This window comes from Ictidomys tridecemlineatus, unplaced genomic scaffold (genome assembly GCF_052094955.1).
Source record: "Ictidomys tridecemlineatus isolate mIctTri1 unplaced genomic scaffold, mIctTri1.hap1 Scaffold_666, whole genome shotgun sequence".
Taxonomy (NCBI): Eukaryota; Metazoa; Chordata; class Mammalia; order Rodentia; family Sciuridae; genus Ictidomys; species Ictidomys tridecemlineatus.
Genome location: NW_027524676.1, coordinates 193,595 through 216,107, shown reverse-complemented (window position 1 = coordinate 216,107; position 22,513 = coordinate 193,595). Strand labels below are relative to the sequence as shown.

The following is a 22,513-nucleotide window of genomic DNA, read 5'->3' as shown; positions in this document are numbered from 1 at the left end:
ATAAGTAAATTTTTGTTAACATTTTTCATTTGTAAAGTTGAAATTTATTTTTTCTCCTGTGTGAATTGAATGTATTCATATCCTCTCGTTATTTATACTTCCATGCTATTTTCTTCTATCTACATAATGTAAAAAAAGATTAAAAAAGAAAGCCACCACTAGTTTATTAGACATTGACACCCTCCTTTAGAAACTGAACTCACTTGTAATTTTTAACTTCCTGTACAGCGGAAACCACCTTTTCATCTGCAGCTGACAGCTGCTGCTCTTTTTCTAGTCTCTCATATTCTTCTTGGCTCACTTTCCTAAAATAAAGCCAGTTATCAAATCAAAAGTTTCTCTCTGTGAATATCACTTCCCACAATTCTATAAAATGCTTAGGCACATAAAATAGGAATTCAAACCTGCAATTTCGTAAATCAAACTCTGGCAAATCACTTACATTTTCTAATTTTTCCTCTTAATTCTCTAATTACCAGTAAATAAAATAAACGTGAAAACAACATGTGCCCCAAGGGCAAGTCTCCTGTGTGTAAGATAATAAAAACTCACTTTACTTCAATGTGGAAGATCAGGACTGATAAACCTAACATAATTAAACATATTAGGATAAAGCAAGGGATAATTCTTTTCTCGTTTCTGCCATGGGTAGGACACTAAGTATATCTTTGTCATGGAGGAACTCTTTTCTCAATCCAAGACTGGTACCATAATAAAGATATAGTCAATCAAAGAAAAAATCTTCTAGAATATGTCTTTTAGCTATGCAATTAGCCACAGAACATTTTTCACACTTTAGATATATATTTCAAAAGAATTGCAATTAAGCAAAAAGACAAATCTGAGTTTTGATAATGTCTGTCAACCAGAAAAAGAAGCCAAACTGACCCACGATCAGAGTATTATCTACTGACAAGTTTTAACTCTGATCATGAAACTCAAGATGTTCATCTACTGAGACAAAGGTAGCCACATTTAATGATTTTAAAAATACTATTTTCTGCTATCCTTGTACTACTTTAGCCATAGTTCCAATTCAAAAGATAATTAACTTGAAACTTAATTTTCCATAAATCAGAAGAACTATAGTAAAAAAGGATTATTGATACCAAATAGAAAAAGGGGATTATATATTCTTATATAGCTTCGCATTTAATTCTTCAGCAAGTATTTTATGAGTGGCTATAATATACTAGTTACCTTGTAAGATGCTAAAGAATAAAAGAGCTCACTGTTTCAGGTATAAATGACGCCTAAAGGAATATAATAATTTTCCCCACTGGCTTAAGAAGGAATATGGAGAAAACTGAATCTTGAAGGACAGAGAGAATTTTGTTTCCAATTACCAAAGAGTTAGTCTGAGAGCACTAAGAACAATCAAAACATCTTTATAAGAATATAAAATTGTGTTTGAAAGGATACAAGCTAAAAAGGCAGTGAAGATATATGTATGTGGCCAAGATCCATTAGAAAAAGGAATCTCAGAATTACAAGTAAAGCTGGCACTTTAAGGTACTTTTCTCCTAGGTTTACCCACATATTGAAGATAACACAAAGATATAATGAGTCTGAACTAAGCCTTCATCAAATTCCTGGGCTTAGAGGAAAAAAGAAGTGTTTGGGGCTACAAATAAAGGGACCCTTAATAAAAGCCCTAGCCTTTGAGTTTAGATTAGAAAGTACTGCACACTTAAGTGATGAACAGGCAAAAAATCCAAAAGTAACAATACTGAAACATTGAAAAGACAAGTCATTTTTGAATTATCTTAATTGCTGACTAAGTTTGAAGTGACAATCTTACTCAAGTAACCTCAACACTTTTCTATAAGAAGATAACTTCATCTTAGTCCTCAAATTTCATGTATAATTATCACAACAATGTTAGCCAATCAAAACTGACCAGGCACTCCATAAGACAAAATTCTGTGAGAAAAAATCCCACAGAAAAGGAAACCACCTAATGGGGTTAACCGCACATGTTTTAAAATCACTGTGCTTTATATAGTCAAAAAAGTAAAGTCAAGATTATGAATTTCAGGTCTGGGAATATAGTTTAGTTGGTAGAGTGCTGCCTTGCATGCACAAGGCTCTGAGTTCAAACCCCAGCACCACAAAAGAGGAAAAAAAAAGATTATGAATTTTGTCAAAGGATTAGAAACTATAAAACCAAGAAATAGTTGGGTGTGGTGACCTACATACAGTCGAAGATACTTGGAGGCAGAGGCAGAATGATGAGATTAAAGATAGCTTGGAAAGCAGTAAGACACTAGTCCCTTATGAGAAAGAGCAAGGAGTCTGGGGAGGTAGCTCAATAGTAGAGCACATGGCTCAAGGTCCTGGGTTTGAGCTGTAGTACTGAAATAGGACTGGGGTTGTGGCTCAGTGGTGAAGCACGTGCCCCACATGTGTGGGGCACTGGGATCAGTCCTCAACACCACATAAAATAAATAAAATATTGTGTCGGGCTGGGGATGTGGCTCAAGCAGTAAGGCGCTCGTCTGGCATGTGTGCAGCCTGGGTTCAATCCTCAGCACCACATACAAACAAAGATGTTGTGTCCGCCAAAAACTAAAAAATAAATATTAAAATTATCTTTCTCTCTCTCTTAAAAAAATCCTATAAAAAATAAAATAAAATATTATGTCCATCTACAACTAAAATAATATTTTAAACCCTGAACTTTTTAAAATCCTAAACTCAATGAATGATTTTAACATCAGATTTGGGAAGTAAAATAAATCCTACCGCTTTTAAGACAGGTCAGAAGAAAATATCCAGAAGAAGTAAATCCAGAATGTAGGAGGCAGGGGAAATCAAATTCTAATATGCATTATTATAATCAGAAGAGAGAATGAGGTAAAATCAACATTTAGAAAAAGACTCGAAAATTCAAGAAATGTTTAATGGTCCCAAGCAACATAACTGCAAGAGGAAAAAGTGGGTGGGGTGGGGAAAACTACACCTAGGCACTTCCCAATACAACTGTTAAAAAAAGAGAGAAATGACTACAGGAACTAGGGGAGGGAGATAAGACCAAACAACAATGATAATGGACTCCTTAAAGAAAAAAAATTAAAACAGATGGTAATTAATTGGATATTTTCAAATTGCTAAAACTAAGTAACAGTCAAAATTCAGTAGCCAAAAGAAAGATCCTTTAAAAATGGAAACTGGTTTTAACTCTAATCATGAAGTTCATGTCAACCTAATACAGATTATAAAGGTAGCAATATTTAGTGGATAAAATACTATTCTCTGTTTATCCTTGTACTACTTTGATACACTAATCAAATCTATCATTAAAGGACAATGTTCAAATAGAATGAAAATAATTTCAAATAAGAAACCAACAGTGTAGAATGCAGAACTACAGAAACTTTAAATATGTGTATAAATTGAATGAATGTCTTGTGGAGTTCACAGTATATGAAGTACTAACATACGATGCCACAACAGTTATCTGATTCAGGAGCTACTTAAAGCCCATAAAAACAAGTAATAAACCTATTAATCTATGTCAGGTTTTTATTAAATCCAGAATATATACCAAGGCCTTTAAATTATGAGAAGATGAATAAAATTATAATTATAATTATATAATTATAATTCCATTATAATTTATGATTATATCAAGCTTATACAGGTGATGAGGAAAATAATTAAAAATATTTAAACTATTAAAAAGATACAAGGAAGAAAAAAAGAACAGGTCATCAAATAGAAAGCAAATTCTTCATAAACCACAGGTACATATTGACATGGACAGACTTATATTTTAGAAAGTCCACTCAAGCGGCTATAGAGAAAATTACTAAGAATTTGAAATAAATTATATAAAAATATAAATAATGGAGAATGAAGACAGATGACCTAGGTTAGAAACAGAAAAGATGACACAGGCATGAACTAACATAGTACCTGGGGATGAGAAAAAAAGAGTACAAACCACAGATGATGACTGAATGAATTTTGGAGGAGTTGAGGAAAATAGTGCTACAATTTAACTGCATTACAAAGAAAATTAATTGCCATTTAGGTCATTCATATTACTAGTAGGGACAGAGAAAACAAGTGTTCTTTTGAAAAAAAAAGTGATAAAATGAGAAATGTTTCTTTGAAACAGGCCAGGCATTTAGAACTGGCCTGAACAAAAATTTGAGATTCTAAAAAGGTCGCTTGGAGATCACAGAATTTTAGAAAAGTTAATGGAAAGGTTTCAATATTTAATGCATTAATTAGGCAACAGAAGTCAAAATACCTAAAAATAGTTAGGTCTATAAGAAGGTCTGTATATACATACATACATATATATATATATATATATCTTGTTAATAAATCAGGTGCAAACAAATAAAATCTGACACAAAAAAACTATTTTTAGAGAATTCAAGTATTTTTGTGGATTAAAAACTACAAATGAACTTCCAAAAAATAACTAGCTCCACACTGAGAAGATTAATATATAAATATATACTACAAACAAGTACTTCTGTAATCGTAACTCCTAAAATCCTTGCCACAGTTCAATTTTTAGTGTGAACATCTGAGATACTCAAGTCCAAAACTTGTACCATCAATAAGTAAATATTATTCCTTTTTGAAGTTTTTATTCTACTAAAACATGTCATTCCAAAACAGTATTTTTAAAGGTCCAGAGTTAGAGATACAAGTTCAAAATATTAGAATTACATAACTGATCACAATGAAAGGAAATTAAAATAGTGGGATCATAGAAAGGGTCTAGATCTTTGAGAGGTATTTCCACATCAGTGACTGTTAATACCAGTTTACCACTTCTTGCCTTCATATGAATTTGACAATTGATTACGATGTCCTCACAGCCTTAGTTTATGGTTCCAACTACCTCAGGACTCTTAAGACTGATGAAGGAAAGAAAAATGCAACTTATAGGAAACAAAACACAAAGGAAAAAAGACAAATCTCTACTAGATAAAATTATCTGTTAGTTCACACAATGATAACAATAACAAACAATGGAAATCTTACTTTTTTAGTGCCATCTCATTTTGCTGGTAGAGTTCATTTAAAATCTCCACTTTCTGCCTAAGAGTTTTGCATTCCTCTTCCAGTCCAACTTTAGAAGACCGTAGTGAATTGCAGTCACTTTCTAATTTCTTTATTTGGTCTGTAAAGGATAAAACAGCTTATCTCTATATGTGTACAAGGACTTAAGAACTTGTTTGAGGGAGTAGTGCCAAGAAAAGTAAAAAGCATGAAAGCAAGAAGCCATTCTTTATCTTTCCAATAAATTTTTAAGTCTTTCCAACATGGCAATTTCTTCTCAAGAAGAACCCACCTTCTAGATTACATTTTATGGACATCGAGGCTCTTAGCTTAAGTTGTAAAAGTTTTAGATCCTCTTCAACTACTGATATTGTAGTTTTTGTCTAAAAATTGCAGAAAAGAGAGGTATTCTTAAAAGTGAGGCACAGGAAGAATTCACAGGTACTATGGGACTCTTACAAAGAACTATACCTGAGAGACATCCATCATCTGCTTAATTTGATCTTTGATCTTCTTGTTCCGATCACCTAATAAACAAAAGACTTTAGCTTTTTCTTTCCTTACTTTTAACTCTATATTCTCCTAACTTCCCTAAACTAAAGAATGATTGTGTTCAAATACTGGAAGAAAAAAATCAATTAAATAATTATACTGATTAGACTAATGACTTTTAAGAGAATTGCAAGCTTAGATTTTAAAAAAAAGAGAGAGAGGTGAATTTCAGACTGGGGTTGTGGCTCAGTGGTAGAGTGCTCACCTAGAATGTGTGAGGCACTGAGTTTGATCCTCAGCATAAAAATAAATAAAAGTACTGTGTCTGTCTTAAAAAAAAAGGTGAATTTCTAGTTTGCACAACTAAAATGTTATCTATGCTATTCTTGTAAGATAAAAGCTTTTCTTCTCTCTCAGATCTATCTTCACCTGGGCAATAAGTGTCTTGTTTAGAAAGATTCAATCCTCTATTTTCTCCCTGAATCTACTACCAGGTGTGGTTTGAAATACTTGCTATGTAAGCAATATCCAACTTGGGAGAAAACATCTGGAAATATTTTCCTCATCAGTAAACACTGTTACACTCCCTCTCTAGCTTTCTGATAGTCTCTAGCCTCTGTTCTCACAGCCTTAGTTTATGGTTCCAACTGCCTCCGGACTGACTGTGGACCTTAAAACCACAGAGCCATAGAGATGATGAGTATCAAAATCAAGTATCATCTGCATAAGTTAAGAAATAAATTTCTCTTACTGTATAATGTTCAATACTTAGAGGTATAGGATATGACTATTGTAGCTGCAGTGTACTTACTAGTTTTCAATAGGATAGAAAAAGTCAGTGTTCTTCACATGCCTATTGCTACATTATACCCCAACAACCCACCTCTGCCAATGCAACAGACATATCTATAGATCCAGTGATATGTGTCTACAACCCTGAAGCTTAAGAAAAAATTAAGCCAGCTGAAAAGTGGCATCTGTAAGACAGGAAAGCAAAAAAGGATTCAACCTCCCTGAGACTGATCTTACCTGCTAACTCTCCATTGGTTAATTCATCTGACTCATCTCGACTTTGATCCTCAGATTCAGATTCACATTGAAACCGATTCAACTGTGTAATGTGATTAGTCAAAGCCTAGGAAAAGAAGCAAAAGGTTGGAAGACTCTCGATTTTAATTCAGAAGATTTCAGGAGAATTCATGAGATGAAACATGTATTTGGAGTATAAACTTACATTAATAGTATCATCTTTTTGACTAAGAGCTACTTGTAAATCTTTCTGGGTCTTCTCAAATGATTTCATTTGTTCACTGAGCTCAGCGTGTGATGTACTCCAGTCTTTTACTTCCTGCTGCAACTGAAAAGTCAAAACACATGAATTCCTATGGGTTAGGGAGGGGTTTCTGCACTGGATATATCAGGACTACAAGACTTAGACAAAGAAATAGAGAGCCATACTCCTCGGTGGCCTGCCTCAATCGAGGGGGTTGAGACCTTGGTTAAGGAAGAGGGCAGAGTGGCCCCAACTCTCACAGCTGCAGTAAGAACATCAGAGCTATCAGGAAGTTGAGCCTGTTTATTGCATTCCCCAGAAAATTGCTGCCAATTCAAATAATTTATCTCCAGCAGGAATGGCTGGGCACATATGACTGTCTCCTAAATTTAGATTCCTTATCATGTAATCTTCCCTTGGCTGGTGAATCAGTAACTATTCAAAAGAGGATCATAAAATACTTAATTTTCTGGTTTAAAAATTTTCTTTGAGGCTATGCAAGTTAATAACTGATTGACATTTGATAAGAAAAGCAATAATCCAAAAATCCAAAACAGATGGAGACCATATATATGCACTCAATTTGGGGAGCATTGTTTAAACTTTGCATATCTAGAAAAGGTCCTGCATGAAAATTCCTTACCTCAGAAACAGATCCAAGAAAGATACAAGATAATGATATTCACTTCTCTAGTTTACATTATGTATGACATCAAATTTTCTTTACCTGCTCTTTCTCCTTCTTAAGCATGGTATTTTCTTTCTGAAGCTGACAGCATTTCAACTTCACCTTCTCTTCACGAAGCTTAGCTTCAGTAAGGAGAATTTGAAGCTAATGAAAAACACTACAGTTAGTGAATTAATTCCAAAGAAGAAACAAAGTTATACTTTCCCAAACAAGAAATCATATAGTTCTCATTTTTTGCACATTTTAGCACACCTCAAATTTTTGGTCCGCAACAAAACTAAGATGTAGTACTAATATCCGTTAGCAATAGTTGGCAGCTTTACCTCTGAAAGTTCAGAAGTATTTACTGAAATGACATCTTTAAGCTTCTCTATAGATTTCTTATTTTCCATTATCTGCCAGGTGAAAACAGAACACAAAATATGCATTAGGATTTCAGTAGAAATACTGATATATATGTGTGTGTGTGTGTGTGTGTGTGTACGTACACATACATATATATACTAAAAAAGATAAACACAACAAAATTTTTGTCAAGCCATCCCATTACATATCAGGTAAATGCAGGGGATCCAGCTTTGGACTAAGCAAAAAATAAAAAACTGAAAGAGATGAGGGAAAATGAAGTCATAAATATTTCATGGCATCCACAACCTTACTGTTTATGAGATAACCAGAAAAAAAGTTCAAAGTATAGAAAATCATAATGCAATAAGTAAATAAAATGTTTTAAAGCATAGAAAATTAACTAATTAATTACTGTTTCAAGTAAACCAGTTCAAATTAGTAATTTTTTTCTAGTGATAGAGAAAAAAATTTCCCAAGATCATTTTTAAAATTTTCTTATTTGAAGTAAAAAATGATAAAATTTAAGGAAGAATAGACTAATCTCACATACAGAAGAATTCCAAAAAAATTATAAAGATACTTGCTCCTTAAGGAAGTGGACATAAATCTGCAATCTTTGTTTGCAATGCCTGGGATTGAATCCTGGGCCTCATGCATGCTAGGCAAGTGCTCTACCATGAGCTGCATCCTGAGCTTGTAACTCTTCATACTTTAACTGTGGGCTGTGCATGGTAACTTCCAAAGAATACAATATGAAAAGGATTGGAAAGAATTTTTACAGTGGAGAAATCTGATAAATACTACCTCAGCTAGGTGATCAAGCTTACTTGGGGGTAGGATATTTCAGAACACACTCTCTACCATCTTTTGCAACTTTTATGTAATTACAGAAACTTATAGAAATTGAAAATGAAATATGTAAGTAAAAATTTTTTAAGTTGTTGTATCAGTACTTAAAAGTTCCACAAAATGGGCAGAAGTGGGTTCAACTTCCTTGACTCCTAATCTTACTTTAGTTAACAGCTGGACTAAGTTCAACTTAACCAATTTTACAAAATATTTCAAAAGCCAAATTGCAGTAATACTTAGCAGCAAAACTCTTACCAAGTCCTGATTCTTAGCTTTCTGTTCTCTCTCAGATTCTAACATAACATGAAGACTTTTACCTCCCTCATCCAGAAGTTCTTTAGCTTTTTCAAGAAGCTTCATTTTATCCTGGAAAAAAAAGGTGTCAAGATTACTCACTCATTACATTTACTTTTGAGTTTAGAATGTAATTCCCCCCAAAGAAGGGATTTTTACCTTATAATTAGTTGCTTCATCAGAAAGAATCATATTTTGTTTCATGGTCTCTTGGACCTGTTTCTTTGATTCCTTCATCTATGTAAATAAAGCATTCAGAATTAAGATACACAAATTATAGTGCTACCATACAAGTTACTTCCAGACAAGTGACCCTTTCCAGAAGAAAGCAGTACTTAATACATATGACTGTTTAGAATTTGGATGATTTGTAAGAAATAATGAAACAAAAATTTTAAAATATGATTTTTAAATTAAAACAGGTAGGAATGATTCAAGCTAGAACCAAGGGAGAAAGAAAGAAAAAAATAATTATACCTTCTGTTCATAATTTGACAATTTCTGCATTAGTTCTTCATTTTCTTTCATGAAATTGTTCACCTTTTTGGAAATTTGCTGTTCATTGACTAAAAGGGGGAAATACACAAGATTATTACAATCACTAAATGAAATTCAATTACTCAATCTACTAAAAGCAAAGACATGTTATATGGTACTATGAGGAAATACTTCTTAGCATAACTATTATGCTTTTAAAAAGCAATCTATGCTTATTAGCAATAAGAGTATAAAAATTATTAGAATTTAAGAAAAATATAAGAACAATGATATTTTGCTGGGTGCAGTGGTGCACACCTGTAATCCCAGTGGCTCAGGAGGCTGAGCTAGAAGGATTCCAAGTTCAAAGCCAGCCTCAGCAAGAGCGAGACACTAAGCAACTAAGTGAGACTTGGTCTCTAAATATAGGGGGTTGGCGATGTGGCTCAGTAGAGTGCCCCAGAGTTCAATCCCAGGAACCCCTCTCATCCAAAATGATATTTCAATTTAAGCTTATTTCACAGATGGGAAATACAGTAAAGTGTTGTAGCTTGATATTCCCCCCTTCTCAAAACACTTTCTTTTCCGAAAATGGAATCATTTAATTCTTTGCAAAGAAAAACAGAAATGAAAACATACTGATTCACATTACCATTCTTCAAATTATCTACTCAATTACTTAATGCATGATTAAATCATTAGCATAGAAATACTCTTCAAATGTAATACATCTGCATTACATCAATATTCAAAGTTAATCTGCCCCAAATTAAAACTTATCATCATCTCCCTATCCACAATTTGTTCCTCCTCTTTATCTCCTATCTCAGAGTTGGAACCATCATCATCTACTCTATTATCCATGCTAGCAACCTAGGAATAGTAAAATTTTCAGGAGGTAAAAAAGATAATAGACATTAAAAGTCACTGTATCTACTTCTAACATAAATAAAACACACATCAAACACCAATACAAAGGGTTATTACAAGTTTAAGAAACCTAAAAATTTACCTTGATATACTCTATCTTTTACCTAGAAGAGAGAAAAAAGATTAAATTTGATGTCAAACATCTGCTCAATAGAAACAGCATTCCTAAAACAATAGTCAGAATCATAACCAAGTGAGAATTTAATAACATTCTGGTTCAGGATAATAATTTATAGGATTAAAAATAAGTAAAGGTTAACAAGCCTTTTAAATTTAATTGGTAGTGATATTTCATAAATAGCCTCTGACATAAAAACACTAAGATATGTACCTTATTTCACAGCAAAGATGTGTGTATGTGTGTGTGTGTGTGTGTGTGTGTGTGTGTGTGTGTGTATACTCAAAATCATTTACTTGACAATTCTAAATAACCAGGATAAAGTCTAGAAACAATGACTATTCAAAATAAATCTGAGGAAACAATATTAAATGCATAATCTTTGTACTAAGATATGCCACTTTCACTCACCAGAAAACATCTTAGAACTCCAATTTAAATTTGGCTATTGGCTGAATTTAGAAACTAAGAGGCTACATCATCTTATTTCTGCAAACCACTAAATATATAGCAAGAAATCTGAAAGGAAAGACTGCTTGAAGAAAATGCACAAGCAATAAGAAAAATGACAATTAACATATTCTGGAAAGGACAAAAACAATCGTTTCCAAAAAACAGCAATAAACTACCTGATAATAAAACCTAAGCAGAAATTTTTTTAAAACATCACTAAATTTCTTTGTAACTTAGCATATTACTTGTCCTTTCAAATGTTATAAATGGTGATGGGATATTCAGATGTGTCCACAGATCATCCAGGGGATCTTCGTAACAGGAAATTGCATTCAGAAAACTCCAACACAGAAAAAAATGAACATTTCTTTAATGTCATAGCCTTGCTAACCTTTTACTCAAAATGACAACAGAGGAAAATGGGAAGTAGCATAAAAGCAGTCATCTAAGGTAGGGAGACTAAAGTTTTAAAGTCAAATGCTGAAACTGAGGAGCAACAAGCTAGGAACCACATCCCACATAACCTAGTGAAAAGAGAAACAGGTACCAGGGTTCTTGAAATGAAAGAAACAAGAGAGAGAAATATAAAATGTTTTCATGTTTTTCCCTTCTCTTTATCCTTCTATTTCCTTTTTACTTTTAGCTGAGAAAAAGTTCAATGAGATTAGAAAATTCCTCACAGGAATCCAGGCAAACAATTCTTCTATTTAAGAAGGGAATACTTTTTAAGAGATTTTACACTCAATTGTACAAGGAGAGGAAACTTATCTTAACAATGATATGTCTGAAATAATTAAGAAATCAGAAAAAGAACACTCAGATTTGAAAAGATTTGTATCCAATGTTTTTGGCCTCTTTAACTGTTAGGCTTTTCATATGCAAAGTCCATTTACCTAAAATAATTTTCTTCCAATTATGTTAAATAACTATGAAACAGAATGACCTACAGTACAAACATAAGTATGTATAAGCGCATATATATATATATATATATATATATATATATATATATATATATATATATATACACACACATACACACACACACACACACACACACACACACACACACACTTATACATATATGTACACACATACACAGAGATAGACTAATTCTGCTCAGGAAAAAAAAAAACCTTAATGAACAAAACATTTAATGGATTTTGGACAACACATAATCTATACTTCCAAATAAAAAGGTATTTTCTGTACATATGATCAAATCATAAAATCTGGGAAAAATTTATATAAAAGACTGGAAAAATTATATCATCTCCTTTTTCTCATTTTACTGTATTTCTTTGTAGCATTTCCCCCTGTTTGTATGTTTATATTAACATACAGTTCATCAACATTTAAATCTTAGTTTCTGCTTTTTTTTCCCACTTCACATTTAATTGTGAGCATTTTCTGTACCTCAAAGCTTTGAAATAAATAAATCTGCCTACTATTCCACTAATCGAACATACAATAACCCCTAAATGAATTATGTTGTGCTAAGTCTTCAATCTAATACACTGTTCCATTGAAAAACATTACCAAAAATCTTCAAAGCATAGTTATTTCTTTAAGATAGATTACTAGACATATATGCTACATAAAAGGATATTTATCTAACCTATCCCATCTTTTATCCCACTTTTAAGACTTCTGATACATATGAAACTACTGGTCAGGATGGCTGTAAGAATTACCAGTTCTACCAACTGCACCCACACTAAATTATTTTATAATGTTAGTTTGACTTAAACCACTATTTTGTGTTTTAGCAATTGAAAAAGAAAAAAAAAGGGGGGGGCAGTGACTATATAAAATAATCCTTGTGCTTATGTGCTAAGGTATAAGTAAGTTAATTTACTCACAAGAGCAGTTCTCCAAGAGAAAATGACAAAGGATACAATCCCAAAGAAAACAGTGAATACTACAGGCTTCCATGGTAGTCCATAAAAATCAGGCCCAGGTTGAGTATCATCAGGCAATGTAGTAAACAGCTTAAACAGACAAATTAGAAGAAATGGGAAACCTTAAATTTATAACAAAACAGTCACAAAGAATCATGGCAATTCTAAACCAACTTCCTCATCAGAAATCCACCTCCTCAATAGTTTCCAACAGCTTCTTCAAGAGAGAGGATACTGGCAGTCTCATATTTTTTGTTTGCTTCCAGTGTTTTCAAGTATAATGAATCTAAATACTTTTTAAAAATATTTATTTATGTATCTTTAGTTTTAGGGTGGACACATTGTTTTGTTTTTATATGGTGCTGAGAATCGAACCCAGTGCCTCATGTATGCTAGGCAAGCGCTCTACTGAACCACAACCCCAGCCCGAATCTAAATACTTTAAATTGAGCATACATTTCCAGTTTGTAACAGGCCCTATATCATCACATTGTCTAACACCTGGCTAGAATCCCTCTGGATCATTCTTTTCTCTTAGATAACCTGGTTTTTATAATTTAAAATATTCATTTAAGACAAAACTTAAATATATGAAAGAACTAATTAATTTTATGACAACAAATAAAAACAATGACGATATATGTATAAGATTTTAAATCTTACTTCCATTCCACTCTTATATACAGATACGTGACATGTAATTTCAGACAACTCTTGAAAACTGGCTTAGATAAACTTCTCTGAATTTAACATCCTTCTATAAAATTCAGAGCCTAATTTTAAATGGTTGCTCAAAGGCAGTGCAGTAAACACCTGCCTACTCTTCCCTGTTTTCACCGCCCTCTACACGTAATAGGAGATAACTGTCACTTGGGCCCAATTCCCCAGCAGTCTCCTTAGGGAAAAGACCTGTAGTAACATTAGCTGTTTGGATTGTTGGCTGCATTTCAGAACGTAACATGAGGTTGTCACCTCTATTCCGTCAAAAAAAAAAAAAAGTGCAAGTGGGGAAAGCTCAAGTACACTCTCACCGGCCTCGCTTAACCATACAGTCACGTCCTGCCTGCCTTGGGCCTGACACACTCCATTTCTCCGTCGCCACGACAGTCAGTGCACCCACTCTGCCAGAACTCAGCCACCCGACAGGGGTCCCAGGAGCTCTGGGTCCCCCAGGGAAACAGTGACAGAAGGCACAGTGGCAGGTACTGAGTCCATGGTTTATGGACAGCTGAGTGGAAGCGACGCTTCCCTGCAGAACAGCACAGGACCCTCTCTTTCACCGTTTCCTACTTCAGTAGGACCCAGCGCAGGGGGCGGGTACTGGGAGTGAACTTTGCCTTCCTCCACCACAGGCGCTTTCCGCCCAAGGCAGAGGAAGCCCCTGGGTGGACTGCAGTGAGCAGACAGAGGATGCTGAGGGGCGTGGCGGGGAGCGGGAAGAACCAACTGCGGAGCCCGGCGGGGGACAGCGCCAGTAGAGCCAAGCGGAAGAGTCCAAATGAAAGGACTCCAGAAGGAAAGAGGCTCACCTGTCCCCGGAACTAGGAGAGGACCGGCGATTTAGAAGGCCCTGGAGGAAGCCAGGGAACTAGCAGAAGGGGATTATAGGCAGAGACTAGGAAAAAGGAGAAAGTCAGGCCTCCCAGCCCCTCCCAGAGCAAAACCCTTTTGTCAACGTGTTGAGACACCAGGTACCTACCTGCCCCAAAAGTGCAGACAGAAGAGGAGAAGCTTCTCCTGCTCCCTTCTAAAAGACTACTGCTGGGCTTTCCTTCCCTGCTCACTCGTGGATGACACTCTTTTTAAAAAAGCCTAACCCTAAGGAATCATGTCATTATCACCCCACGCCGGTGGCTTCATTTCTGGATGCCACATTTTAGGGTTGCATGACTTGTGGAAAAGAACAGAATCATGAATAGCCCGAAAAGCACGTGCTAAAAATTGAAGAAACTGGGGACATTTAACTTGGGGAGGAAATGAACATCTGTGGATCTTTAAAAATCTGTCGTCAAGTTGAATATATTCAATTCAAAAGAACAAGAATAAGCAGGAAAGCACTGAAAAAGAAGAGCAATGAAGGGTACAGGGAGGGCAGACTATATAATTAATTCATGTACCCTCGTCCAAGCCCAGGAATACATAGAGATTGTGGGACAGAATAGAGAATCCAGAAACAGAACCAACTGGACATTTGGGGTACAATAAAAGTTAGTTTGGGGAAAATAGACTTTCTAATAAGTAGCGTTACCACATGGAAAATTATAAAATTGGATTTTTCTCTACTTATTCAAAAGATAAACTACAAATGGATAAGAAACATGAATGTAAAAATAGAAAATAAACAAGTACTAGAAAATATTAAGTGAAATTTTCTATGTATTATGAGTGGGCAAAACCTGCCTCATTGAAAAAATCTTTCCTGGCTGTATCTAAACCTGCTACACACACACACACACACACACACACACACACACACACACACACACACGCAGTTTGACAATGACAAACTGAGAAAAAATATTTGCAACATATTATTGTCCAAAGAATCATGTTCCTGAAATATAAAGAACATTATAAATAAAATGGCCAGCAAACCTATACAAAAATGGGCTGAAGAAATAAACAGATCTCAGGAAAAGAAATGCAAATAGCTATAACATATGGAAACATGCTCTGCTTAGCTCATAATGAACAAAATACAAATTAAACCACACCAAGACACCATTTCTCACTTGCATTGGCAAGATCCAAACGTTTGAAAACATACTCAGTAGGTGAGAGAATGTGGGGGAATACAAATTCTCAGACACTGCTAATAAGTATACAAAATGATACAACCCTTATGAATGAGATTTGGCAACATCTCCCAAAACTGCTTATATATTTACCTATTAACTCAACAATCCCACTTTTTTTTTTAACTTTTTCAGTGCTGGGGAAGGGTATCTTGGGCAAGTGCTCTACTGCTGAGCTATAGTCCACCAGCCCTAATTTCTAAAGATACTGGGAATACAACAACAAATGTTTAAAACTTGTATTTACAAAACTATGTTATTCAAGCATTAATTATAACAATACAAGATGGTCACAAAAGGCTGAAACAACCGTCATCAATGAAAGTTGTTGAATAAACCAAAGAAGAAAGAAAATAATTTTAAATACTGCTAAGAGCTGGTTTCCGGAATACATTTTTTAAAAATGAAGTAGAGAAAAATATTTATAGAATACTATTTGTATCTTAGAAAATGAAAAAAGATGAATATATTATTTCTTATAGCTTTGAGGTAAAACTGACATGCAATAAATTACATGTATTTAAAGTGTGCAATTTGATGAATTTTAACATGAAATTATGAAATCACCATTATAATCAAGATAATATACACATCCTTTACTTCCAAAATTATTCTCATTCTCTAGGTAATTTTGCCCTTTGTCACCCCTCTTTCTTGCCCCCCACTTTCCCATTCCTCCAGCAAAATGTCTTATCTTAATAGATTGCTTTGTATTCCTCAAGTTTTATGTGTATGGGATAATATATTGTATTTTCTATGGCTTCTCTTATTCAGCATAATTTGAGATTCATCTACATCAGTTTATCTATCATCTATTTTTATTGCTGAGTAGCATTTCATTACATGTACATACCACAATTTGTCTATCATCTATTGATAGACATTTGGATTTTTTTCCAGTTTGGGGCTTTTACAAATAAAATAGCCAAGAACACTGATATAAAATTCCTCCTATTGCTATATAACTTATCTTTTCTTTGGAAAAGAATGGTTGGATATGACTGGTGTATGTTTACCTTTTTAAGAAGGTGATTCTACCACTTTATATCCCCACCAGATGTGTACCCATCCAGTTCCTCCATCTCTTCTCCAACCACTCAGCACAATTGTCTTTAATATTAGATATTTAATAAGTGTGTAGTGGTAACTCTTATGCTTCAAAATTGCATTTCCCTGATAATTATGTCAAGCATTTTTAATGTATTTACTATCTGTTTATCTTCTTTGATGAAGTGTTATTTTACAGGACTATATTTTTTTCTAATGCGTTCTAAGAGTTCTTCATATATCCTTGATGCAAGTCTTGATAAATGCTTTACAGTAATTTCCTCCCAGCTTGTGTTTTGTCTATTTCATTGACTTCAAAGTGTATTTTGAATTACAGAGGTTTTAGTTTGATGAATCCCACATTGTCAAATCCTTTTTAATGCTTTTGTTGTCAAATTTAAGAAATCTTTGCCAAACCTAAGTTCAACAAAATTTTTTCTCTTACTTTTTTTCCTAGAGGTTTTGTAGTTTTGAGTTTAATATTTAAGTCTGTGAGTTAATTCAGGTGTCTAATGCAAGGCATGGATCAATATTTTGCATATAAATATGCAGTAATTTCAGTACCATTTGCTGAAAAAACTTTCCATTCTCTACTTGTCTTTCCATCTTTGTCAATGACTGTTGCCATATATATTGTGTATCTATCTCTGAATTCTTGATGTTTTGTCTGCAATCCTGATTACTGTAGCTTTAGAATATTTTTTTTCCTCTTTGTATGGTACTAGGGATTGAACACAGGACCTTGCATATGCTAGGCAAGTCCTCTACCACTGAGCTACATCCCCAGCCCTAGATTAAGTCTTGAAGCCACGTTGCAATCAGCTTGTCATTTTCTACAAAACTCTGCAGGGATTTTGATTGGAATAATGTTGACTCTGGTGATTAAACTGGGATGAATGGACACCTTAGTCTTCTGACTCATAAATTAGGTATATCTCTCCATTTAGGTTCTCTTTAAATTCTATCAGCAATATTTTATAGTTTTTAATATATACATTTTAGTTTTTGCCACGTTTATGTTTAAATACTTCATATTTTTATTCTATTGTACATGGAAATCTTTAAAATTTCAATTTCTAATTATTCATTGTTAATATATAGAAAATATAATTGCTTTTAGATGTAAATTTTATCTGTCAACCTTACAATAGCTTTTTTCTAGATCATACCAGATTGTATCTATATATATATTCAAGTTATCTGAAAAGAAAAGAGAATTTTATTTCTTCCTTTCCAATCTGAGTGCATTTTATTTCTTTTTCTTGCCTTAGTATACTAGCTATTTCCTTACTGCACCCCAGTACAATGCTGAATAGATGTAATGAGAGTAGACATCTCTGTTTGGTTTCTGATCTTGGGGAAAAGTATTCAATTATCAACCATTAAGTATGAGGTTAGCTGCATTTTTTCAGAGGATGTTTTAAGCTCCCTTCTATTCCTAGTTTGTTGTTTGTTTTTCTACATCAATAATCAATGCTGAGGGGCTGGGGTTGATACTCAGTGGTAGAGCACTTGCCTAGCATGTGTGAGGCAATGGGTTCAAATCTCAGCACCGCATATAAATAAGTGAATAAAATAAAAGTTAATCAACATCTAAAAAATTTTTTTAATTAATAATCAGGGCTGATTTTTTTTTACATGTCGATGCGATTTATTGTCACCTACTTGTACATGCACACAAAATAACAATATAATTTGGCCAATATTACTCCCCAACATTTTCCCCCTCTGCTATATTTTTTAAATGCTTGTTTTGTATCTCTCAAGCTAAACACAAAGATTGTGCTTTTAGGTACATCAATGTGGTAAATTTCATTGATTTTCAAATGTTAAATAAATTTTGGATTCTTGACATAAATCCCCATCATCCGTCTAGTTTTTGTCTATGATGTATTTTCCTTTTACATATTGTTGTATTTGACTTAAATTTTTGTTTAGGATTTCTGTACAGATTCATTGGAGATCCCATGAGAGGTATGTGGTTTTCTTTTCTTATTATATCTTTGTCTTGGTTTGGTGTAGTGATAACACTGGATTCATAGGAGAACTATTTCCTTGCTTTAATATTCTACAAGGGTTTAGTATTACTACTACTATTAGGAATTAATATCATTTCTTCCTTTCAGGTTTAATTGGATCACCAATAAAGCTATCTTGGTCTTATATTTTTTTCTTTGAAGAAAGGTTTTTACCTATACCTTCAATTTCTTTAATAGTCAACAAGGTTTATGAAATTGTCTGTTTTTCTTGAGTGAACTTTTGCAATTTGTGGCTTAAATAAAATTTCTTCATTTCATCTAAATTGTCAAGTTAATTAACATAAACTGTTCATAATATCCCCATTATCAGTCTAGTATCTGTGAAATCTGTAGTGATATCCCTTCTCTGATTGCGAATATTGGTAACCCGTGTCTCCTCTTTTATTTCCCTCACTAGATGTTGATCAATTTTATTCATCTTAAAGAACTAGCTTTGGGTTTCATTGATTTTCTCTTATTTTCCTTTTTTTTTTAAATTTTACTGACTTATGGTCTTTATTATATCTTTTTTTCTTGCTTACTTGGAGATTAACTTATTTTTCCTTTTCTAGTTTCTCATAGTAGGAACTAAGTCAATGACTGGAGACTTATTTTTTAATAAAGCTATCTTGGGCCTGGTAGTGCTATAAGTTTTCCAATAACACTTTAGTGACATTGCACAAATGGATATGTTGTTTTCAGTTTTATTCAACTCAAAATATGAATTTCTTCTCTGATTTATTTGACTCAAAAATTATTTAGCAGTGGGGGCTAAGGTTGTAGCTCAGTGGTAAAGTGCTTGCCTCACATGTGTGAGGCACTGGGTTTGATCCCCAACACCACATAAAAATAAATGTACTGTGTTGTTCATTTATACCAAATATATATATATGATAGATAGATACAGATATACATATAGATATAGATAGATAGCAGATAGCAGCCTGGCACTTAAGTTTTCAAATATTTGAGAATTTTCCAGATTTTTCCATTATTGATTTATCATTTTATTGTGTTCAGAGAATAAGCTTTGCCTGACTTTGAATACTTTTATATTTACTGATAATTTTTTTAAGATCCAGAATATAGTTTATCTTGGTAAATGTTCCATGTGCACTAAGCTCCTTGGGGGTTTTCTATAAATGTCAATTAATTTCAAATGGATGGATTGATTATGTCATTCACACTTTCTACAACCTTACTTTTATTTTTCGTTTTCTGCCAATTGCTGAGGAGAGGATATTGAAATCTCTAAATGTAATCTATAGGATTCATCATTTTCCTCATAATTCTATCAATTTTGATACTTCATGTATTTTGAAGGTCTAATATTAAAAGTACAAGCATTTAGGTTTATTATATAATCTTGACTGATTCGTTTATCATTAGGAAATAACTTTCTTTAGTCCTGATGATATATTTTGCCCCACAACCTCTTTTGGTTTAATGTAGCTACTCCAGATTTCCTTTGACTAGTGTTTAACATGAGATACCTTGTTCAATCATTTTAATTTTGACTTCTTTGTGTCTTTCTATTTACAGTGTTATTCCCTTAGACATCTATTTGGGTCTTGCTTCTTTAGGCAATATGACAATCTCTGTTTTTAACTGATGTATTTAGATACTTTCCACTTAATAGGATTACTGCCGTGCATAGGTGTAAGCTTAATATAATCTTCTATTTGTTCCTTCTGTTCTTTGTTCTTTTTCTTTTCTTTCTGTCTTCTTTTGCAGAAATACCACTATCGGTATTTTTAGTGATTCCTCTATTGGCTTATTAAGCTATAACTCTGTTTTCTAATCTTAGTGCTTCAGGGTTTAGAATATACATCTTTAATTTGTCACAATCTACCTTCAGATGATACTATATTACTTCACATATTCAATAAGAACGTTACAATAGTTACTACCCTTCTGAGATTTATACTGTTGTCATGTATTTTACTTTACATGTTTTCTAAGTCCCATACTACACTGATATTTGTCTTTAAACAGTCAATGACTTTTTAAAATGTTCAAATAAGAAAAATTATTTTAAATATTTATGCACACAGTCACCATTTTCAGTGTTCTTTACTCCTTTATTCCATTATTTCCATCTGCTGTCTTGGTGCAAGTGTAGGTGAATTCTTTCAGCTTGTATGTCAGTACAAGTCTTCATTTTAGAAAGATATTTCACTGGGCATGATATTATTGGCCAACATTATTACTCTTCAAATATATTAAAGGTATCACTCCACTATATTCTCTTATGCCTAATTTCTGACAAGAAATCTGATGTCATCCTTAGTTCTTCTCTACATAAATGTCTTCTCTAACTGCTAAGATTGCTCTTTATCACTGGTTTTGAGCAATTTATTTATGATATAATATACCTTGATATAGCTTTATTCATGCTTTTTGTACTGTAGTCCCATTTAATATCTTGGATCTGCAGATGTACAGTTTCCACAAATTTTTGGCCATCATTTCTTAAAATATTTTTCTGAATACCTCTCATAGCTCAACTTGAAACTGTCCCACAGCTCACTGATGCTCTGGTTCACTTTTCTTTAACAGAAGAAATTTTCCCTGTTTCATTTGGGGTACTTCTCCTGCTATGTCCTCAAGTTCACTAACAATTTCATCACAATGCTTATTCTGGCATTAATCCCATCCACTGTGTTTATCATATATTTTCAACTCTAGAAGTCTGATTTTCTTAAAATATATCTTCTATATCTCTTTTTACCTTTTTAACACACGAAATATAGTAGTAATGACTTTTTAAAAAATGCCATTACCTCATTCTAACATCTCCGATAGTTCTCAGTTGGCTTTGATTGGATGATTCTTCTCCTCATCATTGTGGATTGTATTTTTCTTGCTTCTTTGCATGCCTGGTAAGCTTTGATTCGATGCCATACATTACGAATTACTATTCTTAATATTTCGTATACAATTAAATTACTGGAAACAATTTGATTCTCTTGGGTCTGAATATTTGTTAGGTATGACATAAATTGTAATAGTCAGTCCGAGGTAACACCCTTCTGATTATTCTACCCAACTTCCTTAGATAGTTTTTTCCAGGTGCTATTCTGGTCCCTGTGTTAAGACCTGTTCCTTCTAATCACTTAAGATGGTTTCTCTGACTTGCTAAGCAGTTTCATCACACTTATGTGCAGATCAATACCCTGCTGAACACTCAGAGAGCCTTTCACAGATTTCCAGAATTGTCTCTCAATGTAGCAACCTTCTTTTGGTACTCCACCCTGTGAATTCTAGTCACTTTGGTTTTCCTGGAATCTCAGCACCATCTCTCAATTCATGGTATCCTCTGGTTCTGCCTGACTTCCCCTTCTTTGTCATGGCTTGGGAATCTCTTAACATAGTAAAAGCTGGGGCAACTAAAGAGCTCATAGCATTTGTTCTTTATGTTTCCAGAATCATTCTTTGTTGCTTGATCTTCAATGTTACTGGATCTTAAAATTTTATATGTTTGTGGGTTTTTTTTCATATTTATTTTAGTTGTTTCAGTTGGGAAGGTGAAGCCAGTACCTATATAAAGCTATCATAGCTAGATGTAAAAATCATTTGCTTTTCTTTTTCTTTTTATGGTGCTGGGGATTGAACACATGGCCTCCTGTGTGGTGGGCAAGTGCTCTACCACTGAGCTGCATATCCCTTTTCTCATTTGCTTATTTTTTTAATAGCAGAATGCATAATGAAATAAATTTTAAAAGTTAACTATAAAAGAGAGTAATATCAGGATAGACAGAACTGGGCAAAAGCTAGAGTTCTTTCAAAATCAGGCAGGAGAATC

General features: G+C 33.6%; 1 pseudogene; it reads right to left on the bottom strand.

Moving 5' to 3' along the window:
• The window catches only part of LOC144374374 (transport and Golgi organization protein 1 homolog), a 142,852-nt pseudogene that overhangs the window by 6,134 nt on the left and 114,205 nt on the right, over positions 1-22,513 (bottom strand).